At 51.2% G+C, this 12,162-nt stretch overlaps 1 pseudogene; it reads right to left on the bottom strand.

The window, feature by feature from the left end:
• Positions 1-6,626: 6,626 nt before the first annotated feature.
• On the bottom strand, positions 6,627-9,731 carry LOC147718607 (uncharacterized; annotated as a pseudogene).
• Between the last annotated feature and the right edge of the window lie 2,431 nt (positions 9,732-12,162).

Consider the following 12,162-nt stretch of genomic DNA (forward strand, 5'->3'; position numbering starts at 1 on the left):
GGGGCCAACACCAGGCGCACAGGACCAACAGAACGGAAAAAGCTCTTTTGGCTCTGCGCCACTGATATTAAGATGGGGGGACAAGGTGGGTACGGTGCTGGTGCGTCGCCTGGGGACGAGGGCCGCCAAAGCGCACATCGCCAAATTCAAACTGGGAGATGGTCCCTGGCCTCCACCGAAGCCGCCAAGATGCAAGCATTTCAGAATTACTACTCCTCCCTCTATGCCGGGGAGTCACCCCATTAGATGAGGTTCTCTCTACCCTGGATGCTTGCTAGTGGTCCCCGATTAGCAGCAATCACTATTGGAGGACCCTTTTACCCCGGAAGAACTTGCCTGTGCTTTGAAGGATTTTCCTCTCTGCAAAACTCCGGGGCTAGGCGGCTTACAGGTCTTGTTCTATTGCACATTCTTCCTGCAACTCAACTCACATATGCTGCGTCTCTTTAATTCTTATACTGACGTAGTGGGACCCTCTACAGATATGGCCATGGTTGAAATCGCTTTAATCCCCAAACCGGGGAAAGATCCACACTCTGCTCCTTCTTTCACCCAATCACGCTCCTAAACACGGACCTCAAACTATATACCAAAATACTAGCTAAGTGCCTTGCCCTGCACCTACCTGGACTCATAGAACCGGACCAAGTGAGCTTTATCCACCAACGACAGGGGGCCGAAAATGTGCAGTGAGTTGCCCATCTAATTGGTAAGGCTCATCATTGGAAGATGCCCACCTGCTTGCATTCGCTCGTTGCTGAAAAAGCATTTGACCGAGTAGATTGGGTCTTCCTTCGCGCTATCCTCCAGAAAGTAGGGTTGGGTGCGCAGATGATTGCAAGGATTATGGCTACCTACCTTTCCCCCCTGGCTCGGGTGCGGATAACCGGCCAGCTTACACAGCCCTTATCTATCCAGAGGTCCCCTATCCCACCTCTCATTTGCTCTTGTAGTGGAACCGCTAGCCATCATGATTTGCCAGTCTCCTGACGTACATGGCAGTCCCTTGGGGGGTTGAATCACAAAATAGCCCGGTTTGCAGATGACTTACTTCTCACTTTATCACACCCAGGAACCTCCCTACCGTCCCTACATAAGGTGCTCCAATCATTCGAACACGTCACAGGGCTTAAAATCAACTATGAAAAATCATGGGCTCTCAACCTCATGATTCTGGCCGAGGAGGTCACCATGCTCCAATCTCTCGTCCCCTATCAATGGGCATCACGCTCTGTTCAGTACCTAGGGCTTAACATAACTCCCAACCTTGCCACATGGTCCCGAGCAAACTGGCAGGAGTGTAAAAACGCTGTTGTGGCAGACTTGAGAACATGGAAATCCCTTCGGCTATCTTGGGTGGGGCGCTTAAACACGATCAAAATGTCGATCCTCCCAAAGATACTATACCTCTTTCAGACCCTTCCCACACCCATCCCGGAACATTAAATACATGGTCTTCAGCGCTAGCTCACCACATTTATTTGGGTAGGGGTAAACCGAAGTTTTCTAATAAAATACCCATGCTTCCACGTGATAGGGAAGGACTGGCCTGCCTCATCTTGTTGGAATACTATTGGGCTTCACACCTCCACTTCATATTGGAGTGGATGACATGGGAGAGCTAAAAAGTCTGGTTTCATATGGATAGGGCAGTGACCGGCCGTCGCGGGACCCTTGCTCGTGCAGGGCCTATATCGCGGTTCTCACCAAGATGGTTCTTGAGATTTGGGACAAATTAGCAGTACGCAGAGGCCTCACATCCTTCCCGTCCACCCATAACCCCATCGCTCGCAACTCTCACTTCCCGCCTGCTCTTCACTCGCCCTACTTTGCAGACTGGATGGATGGGGGTGCAGGACGATTCGGGACCTCTTCATGGGAGACACCTTTAAAACCTTTGAGCAATGTAAGCAAGATTTTCTGGAGGGGGTCAGATTCCAATACATTAAACTGCAACACTGGATCCATACGCCCTCTTTGACACGAGCAGCCACTCGCCCCTTCACTGCGTTTGAGCGGTTGAGCGGTTAGTGTGCTCCTTTGATAACTCCAGGGGCCTAATCTCCAGCACATACCAAGATCTCCAACACTCACAGCGCACCATCCCTCATGCCTACCAATTGTGGTGGCAATCATGCTCAGACACTGATATCACACACTCCCAATGGGAACATTTGTGGCGAGATAACCCGAAGGTCTTTCGTAGCATCCCACAGCAGGAATCTGCATCCAAGATTATGGCACAATGGTACTATAGCCCTCACAGGTTGCATAAAATATTTCCCACCTCTTCCCCTCTATGCTGGCGCTGCACTAGCGCACCGGGAGATTTCTTGCATATTTGGTGGACATGCCCAACCTTGACCATCTACTGTAAGGAAGTCCTCAGTCGTACCCGACTGGTAATAGGCTACCCACTGCCCGAAAACCCGCTCGCGATTGTCCTGGGCCTTCAGCCGGTGAACCTGTGTGCCATGACCCGCCAAGACTGGCATCTCAGCCTTCACATGCTTCAGGCTGCCAAGCAAATAATTGCTTTCTATTGGAAAAAAGCTGAAAACCCCCGACGAACGTTTGGTTCAACCACCTGTGGCACACGATTGCCATGAAACTACTCACTGCGCACTTGCAGCTATGCTACACTAAATTCACCAAACTGTGGCAGCCGCTTGTGAACGACCTTTGCAGACAGGAGCACGCTCGACTCCAACCCCCGAGATCGGGGCTCTGCACCTCTTCGAGGACGCTGTATACCCGCCAGATGAGGATAGTCTCTGGAAACCCACAGATGGGCTCACTTTACACACCCCCGGGCGGCGCCAACGCACCGGACCCTAAGCACCCTGCCCCCTCTCTAAAGTAGGTGATTCAGGCTTCTACATACATGACTCCAGAGAGCATTAATGATTCTGAACATCACAATGCTGACTACCCTCCCTGACACAAGGTGGCGACATAACCCCTTCCCCCGCCACGTCCCTCCCTAGAATCTCACCCTCTCTCTTTTCTATCTGCTCATACTCTATGCTATTTCTTTCTCTATCTTCTCGTTCTCTATAGTGAATTCACTGTTTTCAGTTGCAATTGTGATTCATAGGAGCAGACTGGAAAGGTATCCCACGCCGGCTACAACATCCTAGCTTTGAACATGGTCAGCGACTGGCTGCCGCCCCCTTCCCCCCCCCCCCCCCCCCCCCATCTGACCACACCAACACCTGACACATGAACATGAGACCTGATTATCTTTGGAAGGCGGGGGGTCGCAAGACCTCCGGCCGTATTTATTAAGATATGAAATTAAAAAGGTTTTTTAATTGCATGATCAACAATTTATACAAAAATCAGCAGGACATTAGATACAATATTGTCAACAAGTTTGAGAGGCTAACCTTAACAGAAACTCTAATACAGATTGTTTCCTAACCGAAGCTAACATCCTCATCTTGATTTTTGTATACTACATTTCTGGCCATATGGCAAGGTCGCTAACCGGTGTCAGGTCCTACTAGCTGCGCCTTACCTAGAGATGTGCGCATGCGCAGCCGGTCCTGGTAATTACCCGGTCTACGCCGTGAACTCCATTTACCCACTAAAGGAGGGCCCTTACTCTGCGCCATCCGGTGACGTCATAAGTATGCGCGTGCGGGGTGGCTACCAGCCTAAGGAAAGCGTGACTACTCCAACCCGCGCACCTTTGAAGCACCAGTTACCTTGCCCCTGGAGTTCTTGGAGTGGCCAATGACCCCTCCCCCTGGACGGGAACCTCCCATGGATGATGCCCGCCCCCTCAGACCTTAAAATAGCTGCTCACCGGTCATGACCTTACTGCATGCCCCAAACCTAATAAATACGACGACCTAGGAGAAAAATTCTAATGACAACTACTCTAGCTAACACATCAAAACATCAATTTAAAGCTACAAAGGGAAAAAAGTCCTAAGCACAATTGCAATATCATAACATGTTTCATCACAGTTCACTAAAAGGGGAAAAATTCCTAAAGAAAGCATCACCAGCATAATATACAAACCTGACACAGATCACTTATGCATATCAAGGATATCAACAAGCACCTACAGATTACGCTTAAACTGGACTAAGACAACATCAATCATTTAATTTCAGGGATGGTGGGTGGGAAAAACAAGAAGCCCCGAGCGCGGGGCACAACACGCTGTGGAGGAGCGTCCAGGGAGAAGAGGGTCTCCTGGGCGCTCCCCGCTTCTTTATCCCCAAGGGGCTGGGTGGGGGTGGCTACGCCCCCACCCAGCCCCTCCCGGCACGCCCGCCCCTGACCCGGACATCCTACCATGGTATCCGGGTCAGGGAGGGCACCAACCAATCGGTGGTGGGGCGCGCCCAGGAGGGCACGCCCCACCACCGAGGGGCACAAAGGGAGGGGGCGATCGCCGCGCCGCCATGCGGGCGGGGGGCCAAGAGCCCCCCCTTTTCACATGGTCAGCGACTGGCTGCCGCCCCCCCCCCATCTGACCACACCAACACCTGACACATGAACATGAGACCTGATTATCTTTGGAAGGCGGGGGGTCGCAAGACCCCCCGGCCGTATTTATTAAGATATGAAATTAAAAAGGTTTTTTAATTGCATGATCAACAATTTATACAAAAATCAGCAGGACATTAGATACAATATTGTCAACAAGTTTGAGAGGCTAACCTTAACAGAAACTCTAATACAGATTGTTTCCTAACCGAAGATAACATCCTCATCTTGATTTTTGTATACTACATTTCTGGCCATATGGCAAGGTCGCTAACCGGTGTCAGGTCCTACTAGCTGCGCCTTACCTAGAGATGTGCGCATGCGCAGCCGGTCCTGGTAATTACCCGGTCTACGCCGTGAACTCCATTTACCCACTAAAGGAGGGCCCTTACTCTGCGCCATCCGGTGACGTCATAAGTATGCGCGCGCGGGGTGGCTACCAGCCTAAGGAAAGCGTGACTACTCTAACCCGCGCCCCTTTGAAGCACCAGTTACCTTGCCCCTGGAGTTCTTGGAGTGGCCAATGGCCCCTCCCCCTGGACGGGAACCTCCCATGGATGATGCCCGCCCCCTCAGACCTTAAAATAGCTGGTCACCGGTCATGACCTTACCGCCACAGGCCAGCATTGTTAACCGACAATCTGGCCTCCCCCTACCTAGACCCAAATCAGCAATCTTGTTTAGCAAAACCCTCTAACCAGGCCCAGAGATTGTTAGACCACAAAACATTCCCCGCCTCAGTCAAGTGTACTCCATCCCCTAGGTAATACTGTTCACCCCAGATACACCCATGTGGAATCGTCTGCAACCGGGGGGCCCGAAATAGTTTGTCCAATTGTGTGTTGATCCTCTTTACCGAGTGATTCAACGCCCTAACCGAGTTCCCCCCTCGCCACTGCCACCGAGGGATAAGTTGCGACCATACTACAGTGCAACCCGGGCAAGTCCTGGCCACCCACCCCGCAGTGGAGATGATCTCCTCAATAAGGATGCGTCTCCCCAATTTGGCCAAATCATTCTCCCCCAGGTGAAGTATCACCACTGACGGGGGGGCGGGCTGTTGAGCTAAGAGTCCCTGGAAGAAGTCCCTGAACTGGGTGAGACATAGACCCTCTCTCCCGAAGAATGAAATGTCAAACCCCTATTGCGCGGCCCTTTTTCTACGGTCTCCTGAAAGAAAAACACATTCAGCACGCCTCACATACGAGTGACCCACGATCCAAACCATTTTCTTGTGTTGATCCCGATGCTTGTTCCGTGATGGCGTAGATCGTTGATGCCCGGTGGAGAGTTCCTCCCCTGTGTCACAGGTTTGAGAAACTGCAAAAAACCAGAAACAAACCGGGTGTGAGCACCATCCTGTCACAACATGTCAATTCGCACATATCGTTTATAACATTCAGAGGACCATCTCCCAATTTCCTTCACATTTTTAACCGGGAGGCCCCTTGCCACTGCCTCAGTTGCTGCCCCAATCCTAAACGAGTGAGTGCCAAATTCCTTGGGGTCCAGACCTGCCTGTCTGATCGTCAGCTCCAAGACCCTTCTAAACTGGTACCTGGTCAAGGGCGTACCGTCGGCGTGACACAACAGTGCACCTCCCGCTGTGCCCCCTCGCTGTTTATGGAAGATTTCCACATGGTATCCTCCCTGATCTTTACACAGGCCCCTTGTAGGCCGCCCTGCTGATCATGTTTGGACGCTGCTACCAACTCACCAATTCTCAGAGCCCCATAGAAAGCCAGGGAAAATGCAGCTTTGAACAGAAGTACCTCCCACTCCGAGCTACAGACATTGTGCAGTGCCACCAATAAAGATGTCAGCCGTGCTAGCCCAATGGGCCTTCTTTTATCAGCAGAGTGACCCTGTAAACGACGCCAACCCCTCAAGGCCTTGCGCACCATAAAGGTGTTAGTGGGGTCTCGCATGCCCTTAGCCTGTGCAAAGAAGGAGACCGCCGCCCTATGCCTGCTCGCAGCCGCTACGGAGCGACCCTCCCTGTGCATCCCTTCTAAGTAGGCCGCAAAGCTGTCCTCCTGTGCCCACCTAACCTCCCATTCCTGCCCCAAGAAAGTACGGTAAGACAAAAACGCCCCTTCGTAAGCTGTCTTGGTCCTTGGGGCTAAGCTAGCAACCACGAGGTCCTGTAATCTGTGGCACCAATCTGCCAAAGTACTGCCGGGAAGTGAGCCGGAGAGGGGTCTGCTGCAGGAAGATGTTCCCTGAAAACCTGCATTTTAAAGCGAGAGAGGGAGTCAGCTGCATTATTGAGAATGCCAGGGACATGCTTGGCTTTGAAGACCACATTCATTTTCAAGCATTGCAACACAATCTCCTTTATCAGGCGCAGTATGAAAGGACAGCGCGCCCCCTGTTGGTTTATGCACTCCACCACGGTCATGTTATCTGACCAGAACACCACTGATTGATTACATAGGTGTTCGGGCCAGACCTTCAATGCCACCCAGATTGGGAAGAGTTCAAGGAAGCCAATATTGGTGGTCAAACCCCATGCTCTCCATTCTTCCGGCCATCGTTGGGCGACCCACTTGTTCCCCAGGATGGCGCCAAAGCCCACACTACCAGCCGCGTCTGTCCATAAACCCAACTCTGCTGATGTGGTGGGAGGACCGGGCCACACTACCCTGCCATTGAAATCCTCCAGGAACGCCATCCATATGAGCATATCCTGGCGAACCTCAGATGACAACCTCGTGCGGTGATGTTTCTCCCGTAGTCCCTTCATTGCCTGGGCAATGGAGCGTGAGAACGGGCGTGCCATAGGGATAACCCGCAGAGCAAAGTTCAGTTGCCCCACCACCTCCTGTAATTGTTGCAAGGAAACCTTGTGTTTGCGTAGGCATTGTCACAGCGCTGCTCTAAACCTAGACACTTTGTCCTGGGGCAACCTGAAGCATCCTTCCACTGAGTCAATTTCGATACCGAGAAATTCCAAGCAGGTGGATGGCCCAAACGTCTTCCCCGGCGCTAGCGGGACCCCAAAAGCCCGCATGAGCACGCAAAATTCCTGCAGTGCCCAGGCACACTCCTGAGAGCCTGCCGCACCTAAGAAGAGAAAATCATCCAGGTAATGCATGACCTGCGGGTGGCCCGTCGCCTGTCTCATGACCCATTCTAGAAAAGAGCTAAACGTCTCGAAATATGCACATGATATGGAACAGCCCATGGGCATGCATTTATCCATGTAAAACTTGTCTTCAAAAGTGAAACCTAGGAGATGATGATCAGCTGGGTGGACTGGGAGGAGACGGAAAGCAGATTCTATGTCTGACTTTGCCATCAGGGCCCCTGGCCCCAGGGCACGCAACAGGTCCACCGCCTGGTCAAATGAGGCATATTTTACACTACAAATCCCTTCATCAATCGCATCATTCAAAGACGCTCCTCTGGGCGCCGACAGGTTGTGGATCAGTCTAAACTGGCCCTTCTCTTTTTTGGGAACTACTCCTAGTGGTGAACACACAAAATTGGGGACGGGCACCCTCACAAATGGGCCAGATATCCTGTCCAGAGACAGTTCTTTGCTAATTTTTGCCGCCACCACTGTAGGGTTGAGTTTCACTGACAATTGATTCTTGCAATGGGCGCTACCTGTGTACCCCCCCTGCCGGGATCCTAAAGCCTTGGGAGAAACCTTCCTGAAGTAGTGTGGCTGCTGTGTGGTCTGGATATCTATTTAACCATGGGATCATTGCCAGAACATCTACAGGCGTGGGGGTACCCAACTTGTTTGTACTACACTGGCTTTCCTCTTCCCCTCTGACCATGGTTGCCCTGCTTGGACCTGCAAGATGCTTCTGGGTGTGAGGGGTGACCACAGGCCCCACATGCATGTTTAAATCTACAGGTGCCCGGGGCCCTTGTGCAGGTGCGCCTATTAAAATCCCAGCACACCCCTTTCTTCTCTGACCCGCCGCCCCTATTCCTACCCGGGACCTCACCCGCTTGGGGTGGCCGAAAGGGCTGTTGAGGTCTGGCGGAAAAAACCTTGACTGCACTGGTGGACTGATTGGGGGGCGAGCTCTCTGAGAATTGCTGATGCCATGACATAGAGTCAACCTTGTCCCATGTCAGTGATGGATTAAATTCCAAGGCTTTCCTGAAATTGACATCATACCCTTTCCACGCATCCCCAGAGTACTGTTCACTCCACCCCACAATCCTGCTCTGATAGCACGCTAATGGCGCCTGCACATTGGGGGGTCGTTCAGCCTTGATAGCTGTGAACACTGCAAAAGCCCTGATCCAGTTAAGCAGAGTTTCTTCCACCCTAAATCTAGAACACTGTGCCCTCCATTCACTTGGATGCATCCACTCCTTTAGCGTCTTTGCATGCTCCATTTCCCTATTATCAAGCAGTAATGAATAAATGTACACATATTTATCCGCCCAAATCATCTCCTTCACAGTCTGTGACACATGTTGTGCTAAATTCTCACTCCTGGAGGGTATAGAACCATCTCCCAAGAGAGGCAGCGCCACCTCCTTACCATTTCCAGGCACCTGGGCCGGCTGCCCACCATCTCCGTTCGGTTGGGCGGGACTGGAACCTGCGAGGGAAGAAGATGAGGGCACTGCAGTACTGTCAGCCACTGCTGCAGATTTAATCTTTTCCACCAATTTTGCCGCTTCTGCGGCATGATCTGACGAAGCCGGTAACACCCCCCCCCTTCTGTAGCCACGGCATCAAGGCCGTTATCTGAGATACCAGTTCAGGGGGGATTGAGTCTAAATTGCCTGCTGGGACTGCCGGCGCCACCGGGGGCATAACCGGCGGCAGAGGTGTAGGAGGCAAGGGCGCTGCCCGTGGCGGTAAACCCGTAAGTGGGATGGGCGCCACGGGTGAAGGGACAGGCCCGGCGGGGGGGGCGCCGGCGGATTGACAGGGGCTGGCGCTGCAGGAATAGGAACAATTGGCGTAGGTGCCAGCGGCGCTGGAGCCGCAGGAACAGGTATAATAGGTACCGGAACTAACGGCTCTGGGGGGGGGCGCAGTGTACCTGGGCTTCTTGGCCTTAGACCTCTTAGGCGGGGTAACAAAATCCCCCCTTGGCAAGGGGGCCGTCCTCTGGCGAACAGGCCTACCCGATGGGCCAGGAGCCTCATCAAACCTCTCATTAAAGCGAGCCTCTAATTCATCAATTTTCCCCAATCGCTTGTTAATGTTGCTCATTTCAAGCATCATGGTCTGCATCATAACCTCCATCCTGGACCCTCCTTTACCACCCCTTGGCACTGGCATGTTCAAAACCACCAAGGACTGCCTACACTCCTAATGATACAATTGTGCGTACTCGCGCTTTGTACCTTCACCAGATGGAGGATGTCCAGGGGGCTGTAAGCACCATGCAACGGCGGCCGCAACACCACCGGCTTATCCGGCTATGTCAGGGGTGAGTAAACCTAGTGTAGACCCACCCGGCGGCAACCAGGAGCGATGAAATGCTAGCCCCCCGTTCTCCTCTTACCGACCAATCCTGCGTACTTGAGGGAGAAGAGGGTCTCCTGGGCGCTCCCCGCTTCTTTATCCCCAAGGGGCTGGGTGGGGGTGGCTACGCCCCCACCCAGCCCCTCCCGGCACGCCCGCCCCTGACCCGGACATCCTACCATGGTATCCGGGTCAGGGAGGGCACCAACCAATCGGTGGTGGGGCGGGCCCAGGAGGGCACGCCCCACCACCGAGGGGCACAAAGGGAGGGGGCGATCGCCGCGCCGCCATGCGGGCGGGTGGGCCAAGAGCCCCCCCTTTTCATTTCGCTTTGAACTATGGCAATTCGGCAGACGCCTCATGATTTCCCAAATTCTGTGAGCATACCTTTCGGAGGCCCAACTTGTTATTGTGTCCCCTCTTCTACCCAACACTCTATACTATATGTATTGTCCTTGAAATCGACGTTGTTGCATTAGCTGGAGGGTACTAGTGGACACAATGTGATGATATTGGTCTTTTAGCAGAAATTAAACTGTGTAATGCTGTGGAGACAACAGTTGACAATCATATTGTAATCTATTCCCGTACGTTTACTATAAATGCCAATAAAAACAAGTTTGAAAAAATAACACATTTAATGTCTCTAGTTTAGATCCTGTGGGCTGGTTAGTTTGGCAGACGTCTTCTGATGCCTGCCAATTAGGTCTCCATACCTTAGTCCCTGGTTACATACAGGAAGGACCTGATCCTCGTTTTGCTAATACGCATTCGGTTACCAGCTATTCTGTTGGTAAATTATGCCAAAATTGTTTACAGCACTCAAAACTATCATCCGTGAAACAACATTTATCGTTGTTATCCTAAACAATTGATTTGGCCACGCTTATCAAGGGACCTCCTGGTCCTAGAACAAAAAGATTTATTTACGTGGCTTACATAATTATCGCTATTGCTTGGTAATATGCCCCCATATCCTATGGGGCATTGTGTTTTCTTCATTAAAAGTTGAACACCCATCACATGCGTTTTTAATACAAGACAGGACTGCGAATTTAGACGATATGGAAAAAACATCTTTTTGAGTTTAAAAGCGCATGCATGTCAAATGATGATTCATTACGAGTTGGCCTAATATAGGAGAGATAGGGTATCCGACTCACCATCGCATCCTTTATAGTCTTATAAAATCAGTGAGATTAGTTACAAGACTGGAGGATATGCGGAGGGATCTAGTCATACTTTAGTGGTTTCTAGATAAAAAGACACATATGGAGTTTCTTTTGACCTCTTATTAAATGTAATGTCCTTCATGCCCCGCTTTAGGTCATATTGTGTACAGCGTCAGGATGTATTGAAGAAAATAATTCGAAGACACAAACAGGGATAGAGGAACATCTCTGATAACTTGGAAGGTTAGTTCATAAAAACCAAACCAAATATCTCTGCCTTTCTTTACATTGATAAGTATAGAACTGATCAAAGAACTGAAATATTTTTTCCCTGTAGTTCATCACGTTTGAGAGTGACACCGCTGAATATCAATACAGGATGTCGGGCCTTGCTAGTGTCATCAAAGCACATGGGATGAGCCTAACCTCATACGCAGACGACACACAGTTGGTATTGGCCATCAAGGGTGACGGACAGGAGGTGGCAGAACGGTTCCAAAGAGGCATGACAGCTATCGGTGAGTGGATGGCAGGAAACTGCCTGAAGCTCAACTCCGAGAAAACGGAGGTTGTCATTTTTGGCAATCTCTCGCCATCGTGGCCTACTACCTGGTGGCCATCAGCATTTGGCACCCCACCTTGTCCGACCCCCAAGGTGAGAAATCTAGGAGTTACCTTTGACAACCAGCTTAACTTTATGGCTCATGCCAATAAGGTAGCGTCCACGGCCCATTTTAAACTCAGAATGATAAGGAAAATCTTGCCTTTTCTGCCTGACACGGCCGCTAAGACCCTGGTCACGTCATTGGTTTTAAGTTCACTAGATTACTGCAACGGACTCTTTCTTAATGCACAATCCAGAGTCACAAAAAAGTTGCAGACGGTACAAAATGCCGCTGCACGCCTGCTGTCAAAAAAACCAAAATTCGCACCCATCTCAGATACTCTGAGGTCCTACCACTGGTTGTCTATCCAAAACAGGATAAAGTTTAAAGCTATGTGCATAGTCTACAAGGTAATGCAGGATCAGGGGCCTC

The sequence above is a fragment of the Lissotriton vulgaris genome, chromosome 4_1 (assembly GCF_964263255.1).
Source record: "Lissotriton vulgaris chromosome 4_1, aLisVul1.2, whole genome shotgun sequence".
NCBI lineage: Eukaryota > Metazoa > Chordata > Amphibia > Caudata > Salamandridae > Lissotriton > Lissotriton vulgaris.